The sequence below is a fragment of the Ostrea edulis genome, chromosome 1 (assembly GCF_947568905.1).
Source record: "Ostrea edulis chromosome 1, xbOstEdul1.1, whole genome shotgun sequence".
Taxonomy (NCBI): Eukaryota; Metazoa; Mollusca; class Bivalvia; order Ostreida; family Ostreidae; genus Ostrea; species Ostrea edulis.
In genome coordinates, this window is record NC_079164.1 from 111,646,109 (window position 1) to 111,671,990 (window position 25,882).

The following is a 25,882-nucleotide window of genomic DNA, read 5'->3' on the forward strand; positions in this document are numbered from 1 at the left end:
CTTTGATTTAGCGTGAGGAATGGTCTTGTTAAGTGTTGAAATATCATATACTTTGATTTTATTGATTTGGGAAAAAAGTGTTGCATCTGTAATTGGCGTTGTTTTATCATAAATTGTGCAATTAACATTTATTTTTGGATTAAAAAAATATGATGCCTGTTACATAATTGACCATTAGTCCTACTGTCACGGGAGCGTTTCAAAAATAAATAGATAAGTCAAAATAATGAATTGCAAAGTAGGAATCACAATACTTTAATTGTTTTAACTTTAGTAATACTCTTTCGTGTTTAGATTGTGATGTACGCGTTGTTAGCAAGTGGGAACACTGCATTATATTGCACTTTATGTTACGAGTTCAATTACGTTATTTTGAATAGTAATAATTCAGTCTGAAATTGGGATCTACAATATTTTATTATCTATAAGTACAACTTCAATTATCTTTTGATCTTTAAAATGTTTGTAAATCTACTAGTGGATAGAAACTGGAAGCACAAGCATATTTGTTTTTTACAAGATCACTTTTTATTCCCAGAGTGCGAGTGTATATTTTGTGAAGTGATTAATATCAGATTAGAATGCCTATGCTGTAACTGTGCTTAGCTTCTACAAATGTATTCCCACAGTTTGACTGAATCTCTTTCGAACTCCTTTTTGGAAAACTTCATGGGCAAAGGCGGCTGTTTTTGTATAACGACGTCCTTGCACTGGTATCAAATCATTCAAGTCCTCTCTTGCAGAATTGGACAACAATTCATATCTCCTTCTGACAGCTCGTAAACCCGTACGTGATACAAAACATCCTAATACAATGGTATCCACAAGAAATTAACGTGAAAACGGACTTATTTGTCAACTAAATCTAAATGGCAAACGACTGTTTTCAAACCGTCTCGCTCGAGGTCGCACATGACGTCACACGTAATGGGGCGTAAAATATCGAAAGTATACATGCATTCGCATATGGCAAGATTTGAATTTCATTTCTCTCAAAGCAGAAAACTACGCAAAATAGTTCATGAAGATAACTCCGTTTACCTGATCAATACATAGGGTCTACAGCCGATGTGACCGGTTGACAGAAACTGATTGATTTAAGCATATTTTATTGTATAGATATACACGCTATCTTCAGCTTACATAAATGTACACACCTGAAGCATGCTGCCGCACCTTCAAATCGTTTCGTTTCGTTCTGTGCAAACCGTTCACCGTTCTGTGCAAACCGTTCTCCGTTCCATGCAAACCGTTCAGTTTTTCGTGCAGACCGTTCAGCATTCAATGCAAACCGTTTCGTGCAAGAACCGTTCCTTGCATGGTCAAGTCACACCCATAGAAACGTGCATATCGTTCAAACATCGCCCTTAGAAACGTACAGACTGTGCAAGTCATTCTGGCATGGAATGTAGAACAGGTAAACATTGTTGGGGATTTGATCAATTATTTCAAAATGTATCTAGACGGGCTTTCAACAGTGAAAATCTGCAAAAAATCGAAGTAAAACAGTTTATTGAAAAACCACTGCACAGAGCAAAATCCGATGCCATTTTATCACGTTTGGTAGTTTTTAGCAAATGCAGAGACATGTATATCTCTGCCCTTGGTAAATGTTTTATATATAGGAATAATTTATTTGTCTTGTTACATTTGTATGATCAAGTTTCTCTTTTTAAATGAAAAATATTTTCATCGAAATTGTTTATCGGAAATGCCTGCATAATGCAAAGACCGACCTGTGTATAAATTGTATATTCTACACAAATCCCAACGTACTTTTTTACTGCAATAGAGGTCAGCTAATCCTGGTATTTGAAATTAACATTCATAGAGAAGGTGTGAAAATAGGCGGGGCAATTGAAATATGACAAAAGAGGTGTTTATATATTTTGTCTTTCAAAAATGAATGCAGTTTTCTATAGGTTTAGAATCTAATCAAAATTGGATGTTACATGAGGATCCGCTCGCATATCTGTTGATCATTATTGCAATTAGTCATTGTTTGTTTTATCTATTCATTTATATGTTTGATTTATTTCTCAATCTATTTCAATCATATTTTGATTGTTTCTTTTTGTTTTCTACTTTTCCTTATCATCCTAAATGACAGGTTCTTATCGACTGGTCAATACGATGTCTAGATGCAACCCCGCGCGCCCGAGAATATGTTCCAGTCTTACCTGACAATAAGGTTTGTTTTAATAATTTTATCTGTTTTCATAAACGTATGTAAACATGTATAGGTTTATTCAACCTCTGTCTTTGAGAAGAGGAATATTCAAATTGCAGACGTGTTTTAATGACACCCAGGTTGAATGTAAAAAATAGCGAAACAGACTCGATTTTTGCAATGAATTTGATAGAGCAATGAATGAATAAAGTTGAATAATCAATATTTCATGACGATACAATTTATGCATCTTTTTTCTTTATTTTCGAACTTAGAAATATTCATTTCCTTTTATTCCAACGTATTCATTACTCATTAAACTATTCCTTTGTTTAAACTAACCCCAGGATGAAACAAATAATGCCGAAAAAATCGAAGCGTGCAGGTCATGCCTATCGTTTCGTGCAGACCGTTTACAACCCTCTCTCCGCCGAAATATGTTTCAATCTTTCCTGACGAGAAGTGTTTTGAAGGCATTTTATCTGTTTTCATACACGTACACATGCATATAAAGAACATAGGTTTATTTAACATCTTCCTTTGGGAAGAGACCTGGGCCAGGTTTCACAAAATTATCTTAATATTGACATAAGATAGATCGTAAGGGTGTCTTAAGATCTGATTTATGACAATCATAAGATACCTTTCACAAAACTATCTTGACTTAAAAAAATATTAAGATAGATCATAGGACGTTGTTACATGTACTTGTTTACTTGTTACATTGTAAAATACTGTGTTTCCTTTATAATCTTTTAACTGCATGGATGAATCTAAATGTTACATGTAAATTAAAGTATATAAGAATATGAATAGGAAGTTGAAATATCGCGATTTTAGACATTTGTAATGATCTAATTATGTCTCCCCTTCAAAGGGGAGACATATTGTTTTTGTCATTTTTCTTCTTATTAGGGTATTCCGTCTTCAGCGGAAGACCCTTCTATTATTCTATTGTTGATTTTTCACTTTTCTTATTATTATGTCTCCGAACACAAAGTGTCGGAGACATATTGTTTTTGCTCCGTTTCTTATTATGTCTCCGAACACAAAGTGTCCGAGACATATTGTTTTTGCTCCGTTTCTTATTATTCTTGTTATTATTATGTCTCCGAACACAAAGTGTCGGAGACATATTGTTTTTGCTCCGTTTCTTATTATGTCTCCGAACACAAAGTGTCGGAGACATATTGTTTTTGCTCCGTTTCTTATTATTCTTGTTATTATTATGTCTCCGAACACAAAGTGTCGGAGACATATTGTTTTTGCTCTGTTTCTTATTAAGGTCTTCCGTTCCAGACGGAAGACCTTATAGCGATTCTACTGTTTATCATTATTATTCTTTTTTTCTTCACTGAAGATTTCTCAGAGATGGCTGTATGGATTTTCTTGAAATTTTCACGGATGATAGAGAATAGAAATACCTCCAGACGTTTTTTTTTTATTTTTTTGAAATTCACTTCCGTTCGTCAGATATGTCCGATTTCCATTTCTTTCAAAAATATTTTGTACCGCGCGAGATCTCAGAAACGGTAAAAGATTAAGATACCAAACTTACAGGAGTGATATACCTTAAGGAGTAGGAGAGCCGAATTGGGTTAAGCACGTCTGCCGTCACTTCCTGTCGTCACCGGAAGTGATCAAAAAATCGAAAATTTCAACTTTTTTTTGTAAAAACTTGCATCATTTTATTGCATCTCTTTTGCAGTTTCAAAATATGTAAGTCCCACAGGAAACAAAAACGGCAACTTCCGGTTATAAGAGAAAATCGAAATAAATTGGACGTTTTTATTTCCCACAAATCTCGCTTGTGAATGAAGTATTTGAAATAATTTTCAAATATGTTACCTACACCGACAATATCTAGAGTAACGTCAAATATCTTTGTAAAATCTACTTCCGGTCGCGCGATTTCCTGTTTTCAAAATGAGATTTTGTTTACGAAATTGCTCAGCAACAGTTAAAGATTAAGGCACTAAACTTTCAGGAATGATAGATCATGACAAGTAGGTTAGTCGAATATGGTTAACTTTGTCAACCGTAACTTCCGGACCTCACCGGAAGTGATAAAAGAAATCGAAAATTTCAGATTTTTTCTTTTGACGGAGAACGAACATTAGCTTATTGCTTCATTCTTGTTCTTTTGAAATATGTTGACCCTACCGGAAGCAAAAACGGCAACTTCCGGTTTTGTGAGAAAAAGTGGAAAAATTGAGTTTTTGACTTTGTCTTAAATCTCGCTTGTATATGATTTTCTTGTATGTTATTGACATTGCAAAACATTGCAAATGTCTAGAGTAACGTAAAGTATTTTGGTGAAATCTACTTCCGGTCGCGAGATTTGCAGTCTTCAAAATGAGAATTTGTTCAAGCTAATATTCTGCAAATGTGAACGACTGAAGTCTCAAATTTTCAAAACTGATAGTCAGTCATCAGTGTGTTTGCATCATGTGAGAATCGTACGTAACCGTCACTTCCGGTCGTGACAGGAAGCGATATAAAAAATATAATTTTTGAAGTTTTTTTTTTTTGACAGATATTGAGGCTATTATGGATGATGATTAGGTCTTGTTCATGTAAAATATATCCACCGGAAGTGCCGACCGAAAAACTGGAAGTTGTCTTAAAGATGTGTATTTTTGTCGAAAGCTAAAAGTATGATTAGTTGAGAATTATTAAGATGTAGAATAAAATATTTATTCGATTGGAGCTCTTCCGGTCATGACCGAAAGTGAATATAGACAACAGGAATCATAACGTGTTTTTTTGGTTGTTGTTTTTTTTGTAAGGCTCTGCGGTACATTTTGTGGAATATATTTTTGAAAATTCCAATGCATTTCACAAATTGGACCGAATTTGAAAAAAGCAATCTGAACTGCGGTTTGTTTCCAACACTGATAACCTTAATATCAACGGATAATGTGTGAAGAAAATAAAATTCAATTGTAATGAATGGCTTTTAAACTTCCAATCTCGACAAGAAGTAGTATAACGGAAGACCTACTCATTACTAGTAATGAGTTTCTAGTTATTATTATGTCTCCGAACACAAAGTGTCGGAGACATATTGTTTTTGCTCCGTTTCTTACTATTCTTATTTTCTTCTTCTTCTTCTCATTCTTCTTATTAGGGTTTTCCGAGCTTCCTTCAGAAGAACCTTCTGTTATTCTACTGTTTCTTATTATTATTTTAATTTTTTCCACCGCTTTTTTTGTACAGGCGATTTCTCGGAAGCCTTTTATCTGATTATTATGAAACTTCCAGTGTAGATACATTGCATTAAGACCTAAAAACAGTTTTTTCAAATTTTTGATATGTACATCCGTTTACGAGTTATTGCCCTTTAATTGAATTTCGGGGGGGGGGTGTCTTTTGTCCAGCAGAAATCTCAGGAACTACAAATGATATCAGCAAGAAAATTGGAGAAAATGTAGGTAAGGTATTGTAGTTGTGCAGGAAGTTAAAATTTTTGGCTAAACTTTTTAAATTCAGAAGCTATGTGATGGCAAATTTTGAGAATTTTTTTCCCATAGAATTTTGTTGCTTTTTGTGTAATATCTTTTAAGCTGGTAGTAATTTGGTAAGACATATAGAACAAACGTTGTGTGTAAATACAAGAGCTTTCGAATGAAATCAAGAAAAAGGGGCTGGCCCCTATATTTAGGGGTCAGCAGCTCATAAACGTGTTTTTTAATACTTAAAAATGTTGACATATATTGAAAAAGTTTGAATGAAATAATCTTTAGGATATCAAATTTTGTCATTTGGTATGATAAGAAACAAGTTTTGTGCTATATTTATTTCTATTTCATAAAAGAAATGTGTGAGAATCGTACAGGAACAAGTTGTCTGTACAAGCCCGCCAAGCTGTTTCGGGGTCTCATGCTTGTCTAGTGCTTAGATAGTTGATTTAGATACATTGTTTTGATTCGACTTCTCTTTTTTAATTTATTTAAATAATTAACAAAATGCAATGTTTTTACACGATGAACTGTTAAACATCATGTATGTATGTATGTTATCAGTGCAGAGCAAGTCTTTACGGGGCCTCCTGGATGTAAACATTCACGAGAGGCATTGTGGGAAGGCCAGAAAATGGCGAAATCAAATTGTGATGTGTACATTTTATCACCGTATGTAGACATGTATATTCATTGTACAGCTACGAGCACATGAACTGCCCTCGATTACGCACTTGGAGCATTAGTCAATACTAACGAAGGATATATTGTTGTCTGAATCGTTTACCATGTTTCGACTACGAGAAAATTCTGACGGTCATATTTGCAATGGATTGATAAACACATAAAGATACAGTGCAGATATATTTATAAACTGTCCCCAGTGATATTGTAACTAGTAAGGAAAAGTTAATGGTGACACTTTAATGTGTGATGGAATTGGACGTTGCTAAAAAGGTTAGAACGCTTTACTTATCTAAAATCCACACAGACAGATAGGGTTGTATTAAAATGTCAGTATTTTGCGTACACGCACACTGATTTTTATTTAATGTCAATACTGTGTTCATAAGCTTTCTAATGACATTCTCAAATTCCCCATGATTTAGCTTTTACATTATAAATACTTGTAATTTTACAATTTTTTATAAAAGTTTGTTTTTAGTGGGAGAGGTGTATTTGTTTGTTAAAATTCCCTTGTGAAATTTTCATTCATGGACTCCACCAATGCTATTAGGAGAGTGCAAATTTAGATTTATTCTCTGCTGTCCTAGGTTCACTGAAAGGGGATATCTTTTTTGCGTGACATGAGACCTTGTTTATATGCTCGGTCTTCATTCACTCAATGACAAAATTCATTCGCATTATAAGGAGTAGTCCGAAATATCTGATGTTTTCCAGGCTTTTTCCCGATTTTGATATTTAATGTGCAATTTATTTAAATAATTAACAAAATGCAATGTTTTTACACGATGAAATGTTAAACATCGTGTATGTATGTATGTTATCTCGGACTATGTAAGGAGTCCCTTATTTCATGACTCTTGAAAGATACTGTCTAACCACTTTACCACTTTTGAATGAAGATAAAAGAATCTGTTACAAATCCTTATTAGTCTTTTGCTGTCATTCTTTAAACAAAATATGCAAAAGTTCAACAATACACAGGCTAGAATACTATAAATATTGTTTATGTTGAATGGTTACTAAGTCGCTTTGTCCCAAAACGGAAATGCCCCATGCACAAACTTTCCAAAAAAAAATTCAGGGACAACCAAGTTCATGTAGTATTGCCCCCCCTCCCCAATTTTATTCATAAGTGCCCATAATACATATTCTGAGCACTCCAAATCTGTGATACCTCTGACTCTAACCCCGCACATGTCACAATATAAAAGCAGGGGTTAGAGTTAGAGGTATGTTGGATTAGATCACCCCAAAACTTAAACAAGCATATTCTGGAATGAATACATGAGTTGCAAACATTTGTTTACAAAATTATATCATATGGATAAATATGTTTGTCAAGAGAAAATTTTTTGACCTTGGTATAGTGTTGAGTCATAGAGTTTAATGTTTAAAAAAAGGTGACCATAATTACCATAAAAAAGGTTTTCTAAGCCATTATTACCTTTCTCAAATGCCATAAATGTTGAAATATTTTATCTTTAATGATTTATAAGCTAGCCTCTAGAGTTAAATTATTCTCTCAGTCATAAATACACACTTCATGCTGCCAAAGTTTACAATTAATATACACTTAAAGGTCTTACGCAAGGAAATAGCCAATCAAAATGATTTAGTCAGTTGTAGTTCTATATATAATGGTTTGGGCCGTGGATATCGGCCTGGGTAGCTGAGTCAGTAGAGCATCTGACTAGTGATGCAGGGGTCCCGGGTTCGATTCCCGGTCCTGCCATACATTTTCTCATTTCCTGTTACAGATTTGGTGCCGTTGACCACCCCTGGACTTGGAGGTGAAAGTCCTCCCAGGGGCAAATAAGAACTTGGGTTGCGTCTTCGAGGGCGAAGACAATTTAAGGAGGGAGGAATGTAATGGTTCTGGCCGTGGATATCGGCCTGGGTAGCTCAGTCGGTAGAGCACCTGACTAGTGATGCAGGGGTCCCGGGTTCAATTCCCGGTCCAGCCATACATTTTCTCCTTTCCTGTTACATATATATATAGAGACAATTTCTTTTCCTTTTTTTCTTTTTTGGCATCTTATTTTAGGCCTACAGTATTAATTTTGGGCTCATTTACTAGGAATATTATAACTTTATTGGAATTGTCCCATTGAATTAAAGGAACTCTTATTTCAGGTGCGCATGATGCAACTTCCTGGATGGTGTGTAGTCTGTTTGTCAACATGTGAAACCCACGTGTATTTTGAGGTAGGTGTGTTTACTGTCAATTTTCTCTCTTAAATGCCGCATAAGGCGTCTTTTTTCTGATCTCAAATTTTTGCCCAAGAATTAATCTTTATTTTCTATTTCATTAATTATCTACTGAGGGTCTAGTTACTTAATTAATTTAATTAAAGCTATATAGTAACATATAGTGAAATTATTTCCTTAAACATGTTAAACAAACTTTCTCTTGACAGTCGTGTCGGAAAGCAAAATCCATTTTGATTAGTTTAACAAAATTGTTGTCAGGATTCATAATTAGTCAGTTCTTTAAACATGTTAAAAGTAAATATTATACTGTGCTAGTTATGTGCATTCATTTTTTGAAATGATGAAAAAATTCTACATATACCCCAAAGCATTACTTGAATTTCATTACTGTTTTTAACAGCTTGTACTAAATATCTGAATGAAATACATGTACTTTTACATTAAAAAAAAATGTGAATGGCTCTGAACACATGGTTTATAATTTATTTATCTATTAAAATCAAGAATTTTCATATTTGTTTTAGGTGCGACAGTATGTCTCCAGGTTAAGTGATTGTGTAGATTGATTCCCAGCATAACGATGATTTGCCAAAAGAGCATATGAATAGAAAATTGTTGATGCTTAAAAATATCAGCAGAATACAGAAATTAAGAGACGCAGATGGACAAAAACCCTCTATCTAATATAATTTACATATTAGGCCTATACAACTAGAACATGTAACAAGTGAAATTTAAATGTATGCATATATTTACTGTAAATGTATTATATTCAGCGTGTACGATATTTGGCGGAAATTGATTTTTGAACAAGTTAGCGTGAATTTGATTTAGCGAATTCCTTTTTGTTTTTTTATTTATGTGTAGAGTGTAAGACATTTAGCGTTGTATTTGAATGAGCGGAAGTTGCTTTCCGCCAAAGGCGCTAAAAAGAATACACAACCAAATGTAATACGTTTACAGTATTAGAGCTGTTTTAATGTATACAATTGTGTATACATGGTTGCTTGTTTGTTGACTCAGTGTATAGAACATGCACTACTATAATGTACATCTTTCATGTGTTATTTCAATGTGATGTTGAATCACATTTAAAATACAGCAAAGCTTTTACAGCTGAATCCTGTTGTTTTTTTTTGTTTTTTTTTAATTATGTACAGTTTTGATTCCCAACAGATCAAAAAATAAACATAGAGAATTCTTCATTTCCTGTTATATTTATCTGAAATTTTTAAAGCTCATAGAAAGATTATTACATTGTGATTTTTTGTATTGAAGCAAATTATTTTAATTTGTGACTTTAATAAGAAAAACCAAGTGATGTTTAGCTCATCTGAGCCAGAAGCTGAAATGGGTTTGTGATCAAAGTATGTTCAGTTAATGTATATCACGTTTTACAGACGTTGTTATTTTCAACTTTCTCTCCAGGAGCACATGAACAAGTTTTATTACACTTTTCTTAAAACATCAAAGGTAAATGTTCAAATCCCGGCCTCAACTTGCCCAAGTTGATAAAAAATTATAGAAACCGTTCCATCGCCAAGAGCTCGATACTTTGAAGTGAATCAACCATTCAGATAAAGCCTCAAAATCCAAGGCCCACTGTTATGGGCAATGTTGGCCATCATTCACAGTTAAATGCCAAGTAAAGGTATAAATTTGAAGCCAATCACCAGTATATGGTGATGTCTCCACATGATTAAAAAATTCTCGAAGGAGACAAAAACAACATAAAATCAATCACACAGCTATGAAGGAAAACCCACTCGTTGATTTGCAACGAGCTTTGCTCTAGTTAAGGTCTTCCGTCTCCTGCGGAAGACCTTACTATTATTGTTCGCGTTCTTCTTCTTCATTATTAAGGTCTTCCGTCTCCTGCGGAAGACCTTACTATTATTGTTCGCGTTCTTCTTCTTCATTAAGGTCTTCCGTCTCCTGCGGAAGACCTTACTATTATTGTTCGCGTTCTTCTTCTTCATTATTATTATTATTTTCCTTGGTAGTACACGCGTTTTTCTCAGCCATTTCTCGATCGATTTTCACGAAATTTTCAGGAAAGATGTCTTTTGGTAACGAGACTTTGCTTGCAAAATTTCGTGCTTGACGTCACTTCCGGTCAGGAGTTATCTCTCTTTTAGTGACTTTTTGAAGGGCCTTGTTGTCCACACATCTCCTCCGTTAGTTTTGAAGCTAGAGTCTTGAAATTTCTACACAAGATAGAGTAAACATTTTAGAAGATTTGTGGGGGATTCGATTTTACCGGAGGCGATTTGCCTAAACGCTCGCCTGGACCTGAAAAAATGGATGCCAAAATTTTTCGCCGATTTCGGCGATTTTTGACCTTTGATCTCCAATATCTTTTTTCTTGCAAATATTTTGTTAAGACATGTAGAACAAAAGTTGTGCACATTTACGAGATCTTTTCGAAAATATCAAGATTTAGGGGCTAGCCCCTTAAATTAGGGATCTAGAAGGGCTCAAAGTCTAGATCAAATATCTGAGAAATCGTTAATATTTTGGTATAAGTCAAAGAACAAAAAATGTTCATCTCAACAATCCAAATCTATTCATATAAAAATTTAGGTCATATGTTACGTAATAAGGGATTTTAAGGGCCAAAACCATAAATTTTTTAGTCCTTGTATCTCGAAAACGACAAATATTTTGAAAAGCAATAAAGAACAAAAGTTGTTCAGAATGATGATCTGAACAATATGCATATTTCGTTTTTACCCTATGTGGCCCCGTTAGGGAGCTACAGTTTGGCCCCTAAAAATTACTTCTAGAAATAACTCGAGAACGGTAAAGAATTTCTAAATACTTGTTGAACAAAAAATGTTTGAAATGTCATGACCTTTCTTACGATATCAAGCAAAAGGGGCTGACCCTTTAAATTAGGGGCCCAGAAGGATCCAAAGGTTTAAGAGAATATCTCAGAAACTATTAATATTTTGTAATAAGTCATTGAAGCGGAAATGTTCATCTAAACGAGCTTGTTCTTATCAAATCAAAAAGTAGGTCATATGTTACGTAATAAGGGATTTTAAGGGCCAAAATCATAAATAATTGACGCCTCATATCTTGAAAACGACAAATATTTTGAAAAGCATCATTGAACAAAAGTTGTTCAGAATGATAATCTAAACAATATGTACATTTCGTTTTTTCCCTATGTGGCCCCGTTAGGGAGCTACAGTTTGGCCCCTAAATATTTCTTGTAGAGATAACTCGAGAACGGTAAAGAATTTCTAAATACTTGTTGAGCAAAAAATGTTTAATATGACGAGGCCTTTCTTATGATATCAAGCAAAATGGGCTGGCCCTTTAAATTAGGGGTTCAGAAGGGTCCAAATGTTTTTGAGAATATCTCAGAAACTATTAATATTTTATAATAAGTTGTAGAAGCGGAAATGTTCATCTCAACGAGCTTGATCTTATCAAATCAAAAAGTAGGTCATATGTTACGTAATTAGAGATTTTAAGATCAATTCTATGTAAAAATCAAAGAAATCAGATAGGGTCTGGCCACTCAATGTCACAGATTTCTTTGATTTTCACAGTATTAACTTTACTTGCACCATCTTACATAATTCCAACCCCACAACCGAATTTCTACCATCCGTTGCCATGGAAACCGACAGCAGTCTATGAGGGCTAATTGAACTGCAAAATTCAGCCCGTTTTGCCCATGTTTTGTCCTTGTGGTATATAAAAAATTGAAAAAGACAACTAATTTTCTCCATAAATCTCGATTCGCCATAAAATTCCCTCCTTATTTATGATATCTATATCCACCTATGGTAAAGAGTGTGTTACTGACCGCTGTACCAATGTATTATAATTTGGCACTTTGCCAAAAAGTGATTTTTTGTTAGATTTCATTGATGAATTTAGATAATTTGGAAAATACAGCATAATCAACTGCCATCAAAGGATGTCCATATCAAAGACTCTTAATATATATAAAAAGATTAATGGTGAAACGTAATGCAATTGATCTGTAGTAGCATGAAAACTGTAGATTTGGGCATTTTGCCAAAACGGGATTTTTTGTTGGATTTCGTTGATGAATTTAGATAATTTGGAAAATACATACAGCATAATCAACTGTCATCAAAGGATGTCCGTATCAAAGACTCTTAATATATATAAAAAGATTAATGGTGAAACGTAGTGCAATAGATCTATTGTAGTACGAAAACTGTAGATTTGGGCATTTTGCCAAAACGGGATTTTTTGTTGGATTTCGTTGATGAATTTAGATAATTTGGAAAATACATACAGCATACTCAACTGTCATCAAAGGATGTCCATATCAAAGACTCTTAATGTATATAAAAAGATTATTGGTGAAACGTAGTGCAATAGATCTATTGTAGCACGAAAACTGTAGATTTGGGCATTTTGCCAAAACGGGATTTTTTGTTGGATTTCATTGATGAATTTAGATAATTTGGAAAATACATACAGCATAATCAACTGTCATCAAAGGATGTCCATATCAAAGACTCTTAATGTATATAAAAAGATTAATGGTGAAACGTAGTGCAATAGATCTATTGTAGTACGAAAACTGTAGATTTGGGCATTTTGCCAAAACGGGATTTTTTGTTGGATTTCGTTGATGAATTTAGATAATTTGGAAAATACATACAGCATAATCAACTGTCATCAAAGGATGTCCATATTAAAGGCTCCTAATTTATATAAAAAGATTAATGGTGAAATGTAGTACAATTGATCTATTGTAGTACGAAAACTGTAGATTTGGGCATTTTGCCAAAAATTCATACTAATGACAAATAATACAACCTACACCATTTTCAGTTAAAATGAACAATATGAGCAATTGATATTTCAAAAATAAACATGGAGAAGTTTAACATATTAATAAAAATTAGTTAGAGTGATTTAAAAAAACCCATGTAAACATAAACTGTAATCCAGTAGGACCCCCCCCCCCCTCCCCAAACACCAAGTAGATTTTGCAATCATTTCCATAAACAAGCTATATTACATGTACTGTATTGTCATGTAAACTATTATCAATAACTATAAAAAGTCTTCTCAAGATATTGGGTAGATACCAATAAATTGTTCATTGTACTGCCTTGTATTTGTTGACCTTTGACCTGGAAATCATTAGGGTCATCTACTATTCATAACCAACCAACATATGAAATATCATAATTGAACAACAGACCCAAGATATTGGGGGGACACCATTGCATAGAGTACTAGCTACATTGCACCTAGTCATGTTTAATTGATTGATTTATTGATATTTTCCGCCACACTCAACAATTTTTCAGTTTTCTGGTGGTGCCTAGTGTTTATTGGTGAAAGTGAGAACCCAGATACAATGTACCTGGGAAGAGACCACCGACCTTCCAAAAGAAAATTGGGAAACTTTCTCACTTAATACCAGCGCGAGCGGGATTCGAACCCGCGCCGACTGAGGCCGTGTAATTTTGAACGCTATGCTCCAACCACTCGGCCACGGAGTGACATTTTTAATCTTTTGACCTGAAAATCAATGGGGGTCATATACTACCAGTGACCAACCCCTGTATGAAATATCACTATCAATCAAAGGGTTCTGAAGAAACTGGTCAGACATCAATTGTACAGAGTATTGTATTGCACCTGGTGACCTTTGGACCAGAAAATCAATAGGTGTCATTTTCTACTGCAGAAACTGCATGAAACTTTAAAATTTATGGAAGTTTGTTCAGTGTTACTGTAATCTATGTTGACATACCAGTAATTAGTAAATTTATAATATTAACACAGAACAACTCATTTTTGCAAAGTTGTTTATTCAACAAACATGGATCACAATGTTATCCAAACAACACAATCATCTTTTTTTTAAAATCATTATAATAGTGATTTTCCTTCAACTGTTCAGTTATGAATCCTTATTCATCAGGGTCACATAAGACACTTGCAGGTTAATTTTGCAATGTTTTAGTTACATTAGTCTTCTGCCACCAAAACTTGATCTTAACTAAGTCATGGTGTTTCCTTAGAAGAATAGTTTACTGAATCAGGATGGACTTGTGTCGTGAGGTGTGTTCATTGACTGTAAAACTCGCAGTTTTTTTCCCATTCTCAAGAGCTCTTCTTTGTCTTCTATATCACATAAGAGTCATGGAATGCATCTTCTGCTCTTCAAGTTCTAAAAAATATGTTGAACAAATATTGAAAAGTTCATCTTATTTTTCACATTTTCATACAGTACACACCTAATTCAATTTGATTAAACTAAATTTACATGTACAAGATCATTCATGATGCTAGAATAGTAATTTTACCACTTAATTAATTACTTAGTTGATAGATTATCATGCCCGCCCACCCGTCCCTCAAAAATCATCTGTGAAATAACATAGATTTATATATCTGGCATTAAATTATGCACTTCTGTTGACAAAAACTCGTTTGTCATCAATATATTTCTCAGAAAATAAAAATTAAAAAATAAAATCTTCCCACAGTCTGCCCCATACTTTTTGGTGACCCAGGATGATAATCTTACTAATTAAGTTGAATTGGCCTAAAGGATGTTATGTTTTGATACAGTTTGTATTCATGTGTTTATGCTGTATTGAAGAGCTATTAATAGTGTTAATACTCATAAATTAACAAGATGTCCACAAACCTTATTGGTTACCTGAGTATTAATCAAATTTAAAAAAAAAATTCAAAGTATCACTATAGCTCTAAGGGCTACAAAATCCATGTTATACACTATATGACTCTTTTGGACCCACATTCACAACCCTGTGTTTTCGAAATTCGCAATTTTGGTACCCCTTTCTGTTTTTCCTTCATAAGCATTCAGCTTTATCTAAGGTAGTTCCACTCTCCTGTGATGTCATAATATTTTGCGGAGTCAATGATTTAATAAGATTTATGCATAACATGAACATAAATTGTGTTCGAGTCTTTTTCAATAGTTATTGTAAAAAATCTTGTATAACCATAAAATATTTCAAACGTATATGAATAATCAATGAGCTACATTTTTCACAATGTATACTAGTTATTTCCCCCTGATTACAGGGAGCGCGCATCACATTACTGTCATTCGATAGTGTCAAGTAAGGAATAAATAGAAAATTTGCAATTTCTGATTGCAATCAATTGCCAGTTAGGGAATTTTTCTAAGAATTAAGTGTAATGACTTGAAAACAGTATAACTGAACAAAATGTCTTAGTCACTGATTACATGTATGTGGCCCATGTGTGTTTTTCTTGCAAGCAATGTATGGTCATGATGTAACAAAGTATGTAAATATTAACTAGTCCTCAATTTCTTTAGATCAGAATCATGATGTCCTCAGCAATTCTTCATTATTAATTTCTATCAATATTTTCGACAACCAAACACAACAAAACATGCAATAAGATATGCCTAAAACATATACATGTACAACCAACGCATACATGTACATTATCAATTTATCGTTTCACAATGAACAACACTACTTGTTGCTAAATGTACACCAGATGCCAATAAACAAAGCATGTTAATTATCTTGAATTGGCATCTCTAATGTAAATTTTTTGTTAAAATTTACTTGTTAAGAATTTTCAGGCATTATTATGAAGTCACCCCCCCCCCCTCCTTATCACATGTATGCTTTCATTGTGCTCTTAATTCTAGGTGTCTGTTGTTTTAAAAACAGACTACTACTGAAATCCTCAGTATTAATTGCATAATTTGGACACAAATAAATGTCAAATACACTTATAACCCCCCCCCCCTCCTTCCCCAACTCTACAATTTAACGAAGTGTATATCTGAAAAAGTTTTCTCCATAAAATTGAAGAAATCAAACCCTGGTTCTAAAACAAAATTCTCAATTTTGGTATAGAGCATTTTTAAAAGTACCGTCAATCCAGAGTCTTTAGATTTACAATCTATGTTAATTCCCCTTGTCCCAAAGATGCTTAAAAGAAATTTGAAAAGAATTGGAAGGGTGGTTATCAAGAAAAAATATTAATGTTCAATTAACGTCTTATGATGACTGAGCACACAAATAGCAACATGTAGGTCACTTGAGTGATTCTCAACATTGACCTAATTAGAATTAATCATTTTTACAAATGATACTGAGCTCATACACATGTGTACATATATATGTGCATCATTGACAACAAAACAACTAGTCTTTTTGAGTATGCTAATTAAGTGAAGTAATACATTTTTTTTAGGAAGTTGTGATGAAAACGTTTCAAGTCATCATGTCGCATAAAAAATGGATGGTCTCCTGTGATTATTCTAGAGAATTCAGTTTCCATGCAGGCTCTATAACCAAGAAACTAAACCCAATGTACCACATTCCCCACATCTATTAATTTGTTTTAGGATTTATAATACTGGGATTCAAAATTTGAATTTCAAATTATGTATTCAATGTGTATGTATTAATGCCGAATATTTACCTCCTCAAAGTCAGCAACTTGGTCAACTCCATCTTTAGGTGAGTTGCACAGTATGATGCTCATACAGCTGAAACACAGAAAAGCACACATTAATTACATAAAATAGTGGTCATGTACTTTGGCCAAAATATGTGATTATTGGATGAAAAAGTAAGAATTCAAAAGTATTTGAATATTTACAATTTACATTTAATATTCATTGATTTACTTCAGTTGACAGGACCTACATGTATTAAAATTTGAGGGCCCAGTTACAGGACCCAATTCAAAATCATCAGTTTTTCATCATTTAATTTTTCCAGATCAAGTGTCCTAAAGTTCATAATTACAGAGATGAGAAAACTTTAAATCATAATAGTATTTGTGTGATTTCTTCTGTAGATTAGAACGATCACATATTAGTGGGGGTTACCACAGGTAAACAAACTTGAAAGTAGCCTGGCTCACCAATATATATGATTTTAACAATCTTTATCTAGAATGCACACAGGCATTCACATGTTTGTTTTTATTGTAAACTTGACAGTCGGAGAGAGAGAGAGAGAGAGAGAGAGAGAGAGAGAGAGGTCATCACTTAGGATTACATAAATTAGGCCTAGTCCTTTTGAAAATTTCCACATGAAACATGATTTTATAAGTATTCCCCAATTTTTACCGATCCTGAACTCTGTGTAAATGTGATAGGAAACTCCCTGAGTGAATGTTAGGTTGGGGACATACTTAACTAGTATTCTATATTGTACACCCATGCAGTAAATGACAGGACTACTTACAATGTTCAGTCTACATGTATACCACTATAGCTGACTAGCCTGGCTGGCAGTATAAAATAAATTGGGGTTCTCATATGTTTACTAAAAGCCAAATTTTCTGATACATTTTATTCAGAAGTATTGGCAATATTAGAATTTGGATTCTAAATCAAATAGAATACTTACGTCAATACAAGTTCCAACACGGCAACAGGCAGGGCTTTTTCATATTTTCTATGAATATGTCTGTCAGCCTTCTGTTTCCCTGGTCATTTTTTTAGTCGGATGTGATGCAATAAAGCGTTAAATTCCACAACATTTACTTTTTCTACGAATACGTAGACGATTGGATATGGATGCTAGAGTCCGGCGACTATGGCAAAGATCAAACGGATTTGTATTCCATGAAATAAACCGGAATCCTTTAGCACAATTGAAGATAAAGATCGTGGTAGTGAATTAAGTGAACAAAGAGCATCTGATATTGATAAACTTCTGAAGAACAAATTGAATAAAAACTCAATTTCCACCTCCTGCCATACTGAAAACAAATGAAGGCTGTTCATATCTCCAATACAAGAGAGTGTTACAAAGGGCAATAACTCTTTCTGGTGTATTTTGGTTTGTGCACCAGAGGAAACTACTGGTTTATGTGTTTACCTTTGGTTTCTCCACAAATGTGTTTCTGTACTTTTTTAAAGTAAGATTCAATACATTTTACTAGCATGTGAGTTTACACCAAATGACTGGGCAAATATATTTTATCCCTCTCTAAAAATTACATATATCAAACCCTTATACATCATAAAAATAATTATTTCTATTGTTTTCAAGGATTAAATAAATATAAAAAAAATTCTAAAAGCTAGAACCTAGCTCAAAATAATTTTTACAATTGTTGTTTTTATAAACAATAGCGTTTAATTTTTGATTATTCAAAATATAACATACATGTGCATATCTTGTCCAGCTGTTGTTAGAGGATCGGTTTCCATGGCAACCGTTGCTAAGTCAAACCTTTGCATGTCCTTTTTGTTTTATATCTATCATAATATTGTTACACACAAAGTTTCATAAAAATCTGTGACATACCGTGGCCACTGAATTTTGATAGTTACATAGAATCAGTCTTAAGGGCCAAAATCGTAAATATTTGACGCCTCATATCTTTAAAACGACATATTTTTTGAAAAGCATTATTGAACAAAAGTTGTTCAATGTGTCATAACCTATCAATCAATATCAAAAAATGGGTCTGTGGGCCTCATGGCTCGCCTGTAGAGTCGATTTTTGTCGATATCAGTCGATTTCAAAAACTTGTAACTGGTAAATATTTGGTAAGGACATATTGAACAAAAGTTGTTCAGTTTATCGAGATCTATCGATTGATATCAAGAAATAGGCCTATGGTCCTAATGGCTCGCCTGTAGAGTCGATTTTTTGTCGATATCGGTCGATCTCAATAACTTTTTACAGGTAAATATTTTGTAAAGACATATAGAACTAAAGTTGTTGAGTCTATAGAGGACTAACAAATGACATCAAGAAATAGGCCCGCGAGCCTTATGGCTCGCCTGGAGAGTCGAATTTCAAACGAATTTCACCGCAACTTTGCTTCAGAAGCTTATGATATGAAAAATTGATTATATCTAAAGTGTCTCAAAGTCGGAAACTAAATTGGGACTCATTTGTCTTCTTTTTTTTTTTTTTTTTAACTCTGAGTGCATCAACAAATCGGACGGAAGACCTACTCGTTGCTCGCAACGAGATCGTGTCTAGTTATTATTATTATTCTTTTTTTTTTTCTTCTTACCGATTTTTGTGCATAAGATTTCTCGGAGATGACTGAATCGATTTGCTTCAAATTTTCAGAATTGATGCGTTGCCATTTGAAGTTTGTACCGCCGTTTCAATTTTTGAAAAATCACTTCCGGTCGGAAGTTATCCCCCTTTTATCGATTTTCAGATGACCATTTTGTCCAGACAAAAACTCAAAAACAATAAAAGCTAGAGTGCTGAAATTTTCAGTGATGTTAGACGACATGTTGCAGTTGTGGACCTGGGTTTTCAAAATTTCCGGAAGTGCCTAGTATGGAAGCTCGGTAGGGGTCGAAAATGGAGTTTAGAAAAATGCCCTATTTTTTTTCCACGTTTTAAATCAGAACTTTTTACTCGTAAATATTTTGTTTAGACATATATAACAAAAGTTGTACAGTTTATTGAGATCTTTCGTGCCATATCAAGAAATGGGCCCAAGGGTCTCATGGCTCGCCTGAACCATTGAATTTCTGTTACAATGATTAACTTTTTTCTCACAAAACTTTTGATAAGACATGTAGAATAAAAGTTGTTCAGTTTTTTAAGATCTATCTAATGATATCAAAAAATAGGCCTCCGGCGTCATGGCTCGCCTGAATAGTCGAATTTGTATCACAATTAATAACATTAATAACTTTTTTCTCCAGAAACTTTTGACAAGACATGCAGAACAAAAGTTGTTCAGTTTCGTAAGCGTTAACTAACGATGTTAAAAAATAGGCCTGCGGGTCTCATGGCTCACCTGAACAGTTGGGTTATTGTTGCAAGCTATAACATTTTTGTCAAGAAACTTTTAATAACACATCTAGAACAAAAGTTGTTTAGTTTTGCAAGATCTTTCGAACAACATCATGAAAAAGACGAACGGGCCTCATGGCTCGCCTGAAGAGTTTGATTAGTATCACAATCAATAGCTTTTTTCTGGAGAAACTTTTAATAAGACATGTAGAACAAAAGTTGTTCAGTTTTGCAAGATCTTTCAAACGATATCAAGAAAAAGGGCCCACGGGCCTTATGACTCGCCTTAACAGTCTGATAAATGTCGCAATCAATAATTTTTTTCTCAAGAAAGTTTTGATAAGATATGTAGAACAAAATTTGTTCAGTTTTGCGAGATATATCTAAAATGATATCAAAAAATAGGCCTCTGGGCGACATGACTCGCCCGATCAGTCGAATTTGTATCGCAGTAAATAACATTATTAACATTTTTCTCCAAAAAAAGTCTGACCCCTTTAATTAGTGGCCGAGAGGGGCAGAGAGTCTTTAATTTATAACACTTAAATAATCAATATCTGTAAAACATTACCGAAACTAAATTGTACGTCTAGATAATATATTTGTATCATTATTTATAAGCGAAAATCTCAAGTCAAATTCTTATCTCATCACATCTAAAATTGGACGAAAGACCCACTCGTTGCTCGCAACGAGATCGCATCTAGTTATTATTATTTTCTTCTTATTTTTCCTCTTCTTTAGTGAGAAATTTGTCCGCGCGATTTTATGAACATGCTTCGACTGATCCACTTCAAACTTTGTGAGCTGATAGAGGGTCATTAGGAGGGGTGTAATCAACTTTTCAAATTTGAAAATGGCCGCCGTTTCAAAATGGCAGGCAAAAAACGTCAAAAAGTCAAGGTTGTCGGATTTCAACCAAATTCTATTTCTAGGGTATTTTGGTGACCCTTAGTCCATTTCCACCATCAAAACAAAATTTTTGAGCCGCCATTTTCTAAATGGCCACCATATACTGAAATATTTTAAAGTGTTGAAATCTGTAGAACATTTGGGTTCTGGGGTAAATGGAGGGTCCACAACTCATTTTTAGCATCAGCATTTCCTTCCAATCTATTTGCAGATTTTTCAAAATGGCCGCCATTTAAGAAAATGGCGGCCAAAAATCAAGTCCGACGGATTTCAACCAAATTTAGTTTCTAGGGTTTTTTGAGAATCCTTATCTGGCATCAAAAAGCATTTCTGACATGGGGAGGTGTTCGGAGACATTTGTGTTGGCATCCCAACACAGTTATAGCTCGTTATTAGGGTCTTCCGAGCTTCCTTCGGAAGACCCTTCTGTTATTCTACTGTTTCTTATTATTATATTATTTTTTTCCCGCTTTTTTTATACAGGCGATTTCTCGGAAACCTTTTATCTGATTATTATGAAACTTTCAGTGTAGATACATTGCATTGAGACCTAAAAACAGTTTTTTCAAATTTTTGATATGTACCTCCGTTTACGAGTTATTGCCCTTTAATTGAATTTCGGGGGGTCTTTTGTCCAGCAGAAATCTCAGGAACTACAAATGATATCAGCAAGAAAATTGGAGAAAATGTAGGTAAGGTATTGTAGTTGTGCAGGAAGTTAAAATTATTGGCTAAACTTTTTAACTTCAGAAGCTATTTGATGGGAAATTTTGAGAATTTTTTTCCAATAGATTTTTGTTCCTTTTTGTGTAATATCTTTTAAGCTGGTAGTAATTTGGTAAGACATATAGAACAAAAGTTGTGTGTAATTACAAGGGCTTTCGACTGAAATCAAGAAAAACGGGCTGGTCCCTATATTTAGGGGTCAGTAGCTCATAAACGTGTTTTTTTAATACTTAAAAATGTTGACATATATTGAAAAAGTTTGAATGAAATAATCTTTAGGATATCAAATCTTGTCATTTGGTATGATAAGAAACAAGCTTTGTGCTATATTTATTTCTATTTCATAAAAGAAATGTGTGAGAATCGTACAGGAACAAGTTGTCTGTACAAGCCCGCCAAGTTGTTTCGGGGCCTCATGCTTGTGTAGTGCTTAAATAGTTGATTTAGATACATTGTTTTGATTCGACTTCTCTTTTTTAATTTATTTAAATAATTAACAAAATGCAATGTTTTTACACGATGAAATGTTAAACATCAGGTATGTATGTATGTTATCTCGGACTATGTAAGGTGTCCCTTATTTCATGACTCTTGAAAGATACTGTCTAACCACTTTACCACTTTTGAATAAAGATAAAAGAATCTGTTGCAAATCCTTATTAGTCTTTTGTCTGTCATTCTTTAAACAAAATATGCAAAAGTTCAACAATACACAGGCTAGAATACTATAAATATTGTTTATGTTGAATGGTTACTAAGTCGCTTTGTCCCAAAACGGAAATGCCCCATGTACAAACTTTCCAAAAAAATTTTCAGGGACAACCAAGTTCATGTAGTATTGCCTCCCCCTCCCCCAATTTTATTCATAAGTGCCCATAATACATATTCTGAGCACTCCAAATCTGTGATACCTCTGACTCTAACCCCGCACATGTCACAATATAAAAGCAGGGGTTAGAGTTAGAGGTATGTTGGATTAAAGCACCCCAAAACTTAAACAAGCATATTCTGGAATGAATACATGAGTTGCAAACATTTGTTTACAAAATTATATCATATGGATAAATATGTTTGTCAAGAGAAAAATTTTTGACCTTGGTATAGTGTTGAGTCATAAAGTTTAATGTTTAAAAAAAGGTGACCATAATTACCATAAAAAAGGTTTTCTAAGCCATTATTACCTTTCTCTTTAATGATTTATAAGCTAGCCTCTAGAGTTAAATTATTCTCTCAGTCATAAATGCACACTTCATACTGCCAAAGTTTACAATTAATATACACTTAAAGGTCTTACGCAAGGAAATAGCCAATCAAAATGATTTAGTCAGTTGTAGTTCTATATATAATGGTTTGGGCCGTGGATATCGGCCTGGATAGCTGAGTCAGTAGAGCATCTGACTAGTGATACAGGGGTCCCGGGTTCGATTCCCGGTCCTGCCATACATTTTCTCATTTCCTGTTACAGATTTGGTGCCGTTGACCACCCCTGGACTTGGAGGTGAAAGTCCTCCCAGGGGCAAATAAGAACTTGGGTTGCGTCTTCGAGGGCGAAGACAATTTAAGGAGGGAGGAATGTAATGGTTCTGGCCGTGGATATCGGCCTGGGTAGCTCAGTCGGTAGAGCACCTGACTAGTGATGCAGGGGTCCCGGGTTCGATTCCCGGTCCAGCCATACATTTTCTCCGTTCCTGTTACATATATATACAAGAGACAATTTCTTTTCCTTTTTTTCTTTTTTGGCATTTTATTTTAGGCCTACATTACTAATTTTGGGCTCATTTACTAGGAATATTATAACTTTATTGGAATTGACCCACTGAATTAAAGGGAACTCTTTTTTCAGGTGGGCATGATGCAACTTCCTGGATGGTGTGTAGTCTGTTTGTCAACATGTGAAACCCACGTGTATTTTGAGGTAGATGTGTTTACTGTCAATTTTCTCTCTTAAATGCCGCATAAGGCGTCTTTTTTCTGGTCTCAAATTTTTGCCCAAGAATTAATCTTTATTTTCTCTTTCATTAATTATCTGATGACAGTCTATTTAATTAATTAATTTAATTAAAGCTATATAGTAACATATAGTAAAATTATTTCCTTGTGTGAGACCTTAAGAGTAACAGGTAACGTGCATTTTGACTGCAATTTCTCTGATTTCAGGAGTAGCCTCCCCTGTTAAAGATCAATAATGGTGGATAAACAATGCAGGATGCTGTCATGTCATCAACAGAGAGTTTTGACACCCATATACCCGTATTTCTACCAATCACCTCTGTAACCTTTGTTGTGTTCATCAGACAGGTAAGAAATACATGATAATTATTTTAAATAACTTTATTAAAATGAATAATAAAAAATAGAACAAATTTACTTGTACAGACTTCCTCGTATAAGAAAATGTCACATTTTACAATACTATTATATATCATTTATACATATCCTCATAGACGCAGTTGAATAGAAACAGTGCATGATAAAACATAACATTTATTACATGCAACACAATTTACAGAATATGTATTAAATACAAATTTCATACATTTAAATTACATACACAAATGATACACATCATCAATACCCCCGCCCTTTTTTTCACACTTACAACTTCCTTTTTAATTTTGGATCTGTTAGTGATTTACTGTAAGTGTCTTTTGATTTTTTATCTTAGAGCTGATATCTCTTAGATCTGTAGTATTTTCGTTGATATTTATATTTCAAAAGTTTTTGTTTCATTTTAAAGTAATTTTGCCTATTTTGTTGTTGTTTTAGATGATGGACCACTCTACTTCCTTTTACAACAGGTGCCCCTACAGATTCACAAAGTTCCAATGTTAATTTTCCATGACCCCCATTCAGTGAGTTCACAACTTTATGTATTCTACTTTCAAAATTTCTACTACTTGTAATACATTTTGGATTTGATTTTTAATATGCCCTAATCACATATTCAGATTTTTGTGTAGAAGTATGATATTTAATTTTATCAAGATTATTTGGTCCTAAAGTCAAATTTATACAGTCTTTTAACAAACATTTGTCTTCTTCTGTCATGTTTAATTCAAAGTCACTAGGCAACACTGAAGATTTTCACTTCTTGCTTTTCAGTCCGCGACAGGAAAAGGAATGAAGTTGACAGGATTTCCCGCACTGTCCTTGGTAGCAGCTTATGATAGAACGGACAGCAGTAGACATAGCCCGCTTCATCAAAGGTAAGTCTCCGGAGTAGTGTTTGTAGCAATTCTCGTACTCTGTCCTACTTCGAAGCTTCATATCTAAGGAAATCTCTGCATGTATTCTTTTATGGCTTTGGATCTTCCGGGAAACATGTGACTGCTGAACAGCGCCTTAGCTGTCTGTTTTCTTTGAGAGTCAAAGAAATGACGCAAGTCTTTAAGGTTTTCGATGACATGTTCTTGTTTTTCAGATGCCCCGGATGCAGCGGCACTATCCCCATCACTGGTATAATGGGAAATGTCTCGTGGACGATCATCACCCTGCCTGCCTTATTTTCTTCATGCTGGTTTTATTCACATCTGTGATAATTTTTCCCACTTTGTTGCAGGTCTGCTGCATGCTGGTAGCTGATGCTGGTTCAATATTTGCGCCAAGAAGCATACCACGCATACCCTCTGTAGTAAGGCTGGTACCCATGTGACCGACAGCCATAGCCACATTTAGCTGTGTAGCTCTGCGTACCCTTCTGGATCTCCCCACCTCTTCATACAGCTTTTCACGGCGACTTGTATAGTGGCACTTCTTACATCGGATGGAAAGGATCCATGCAAGGCCTTGTTTTCCCTCCCCATGCTGGTTCCAGTCCAGTGAACTATTACAGTCTAGAAACTTCTGTGAGTGTTCTTTAAATGCATTATTCCACAATTTAGCAGTCTTCTCTTGGTGAAGTACTTTGTATGGTTTTGAGTTTGGGTCATCTGACACAGCGTCCATGTTGGAGT

At 34.2% G+C, this 25,882-nt stretch overlaps 1 protein-coding gene and 2 long non-coding RNA genes across 3 annotated transcripts in view; 1 reads left to right on the forward strand and 2 right to left on the reverse strand.

Annotated features, from left to right (window-relative positions):
* Positions 1-25,882, reverse strand: part of LOC130051336 (uncharacterized) — a 181,289-nt gene that overhangs the window by 20,975 nt on the left and 134,432 nt on the right. The gene's annotated exons all lie outside the window — the stretch shown is intronic.
* LOC130051340 (uncharacterized) lies at positions 6,083-25,180 on the forward strand. The gene is made up of 5 exons (XR_008799808.1): positions 6,083-6,588; positions 8,452-8,523; positions 24,087-24,227; positions 24,696-24,781; positions 25,032-25,180. It is a non-coding gene; the product is annotated as an uncharacterized LOC130051340 (long non-coding RNA).
* Positions 14,646-18,581, reverse strand: LOC130051343 (uncharacterized). The gene is made up of 3 exons (XR_008799811.1): positions 17,922-18,581; positions 16,984-17,050; positions 14,646-14,710 (listed from the first exon to the last, which is right to left on the reverse strand). It is a non-coding gene; the product is annotated as an uncharacterized LOC130051343 (long non-coding RNA).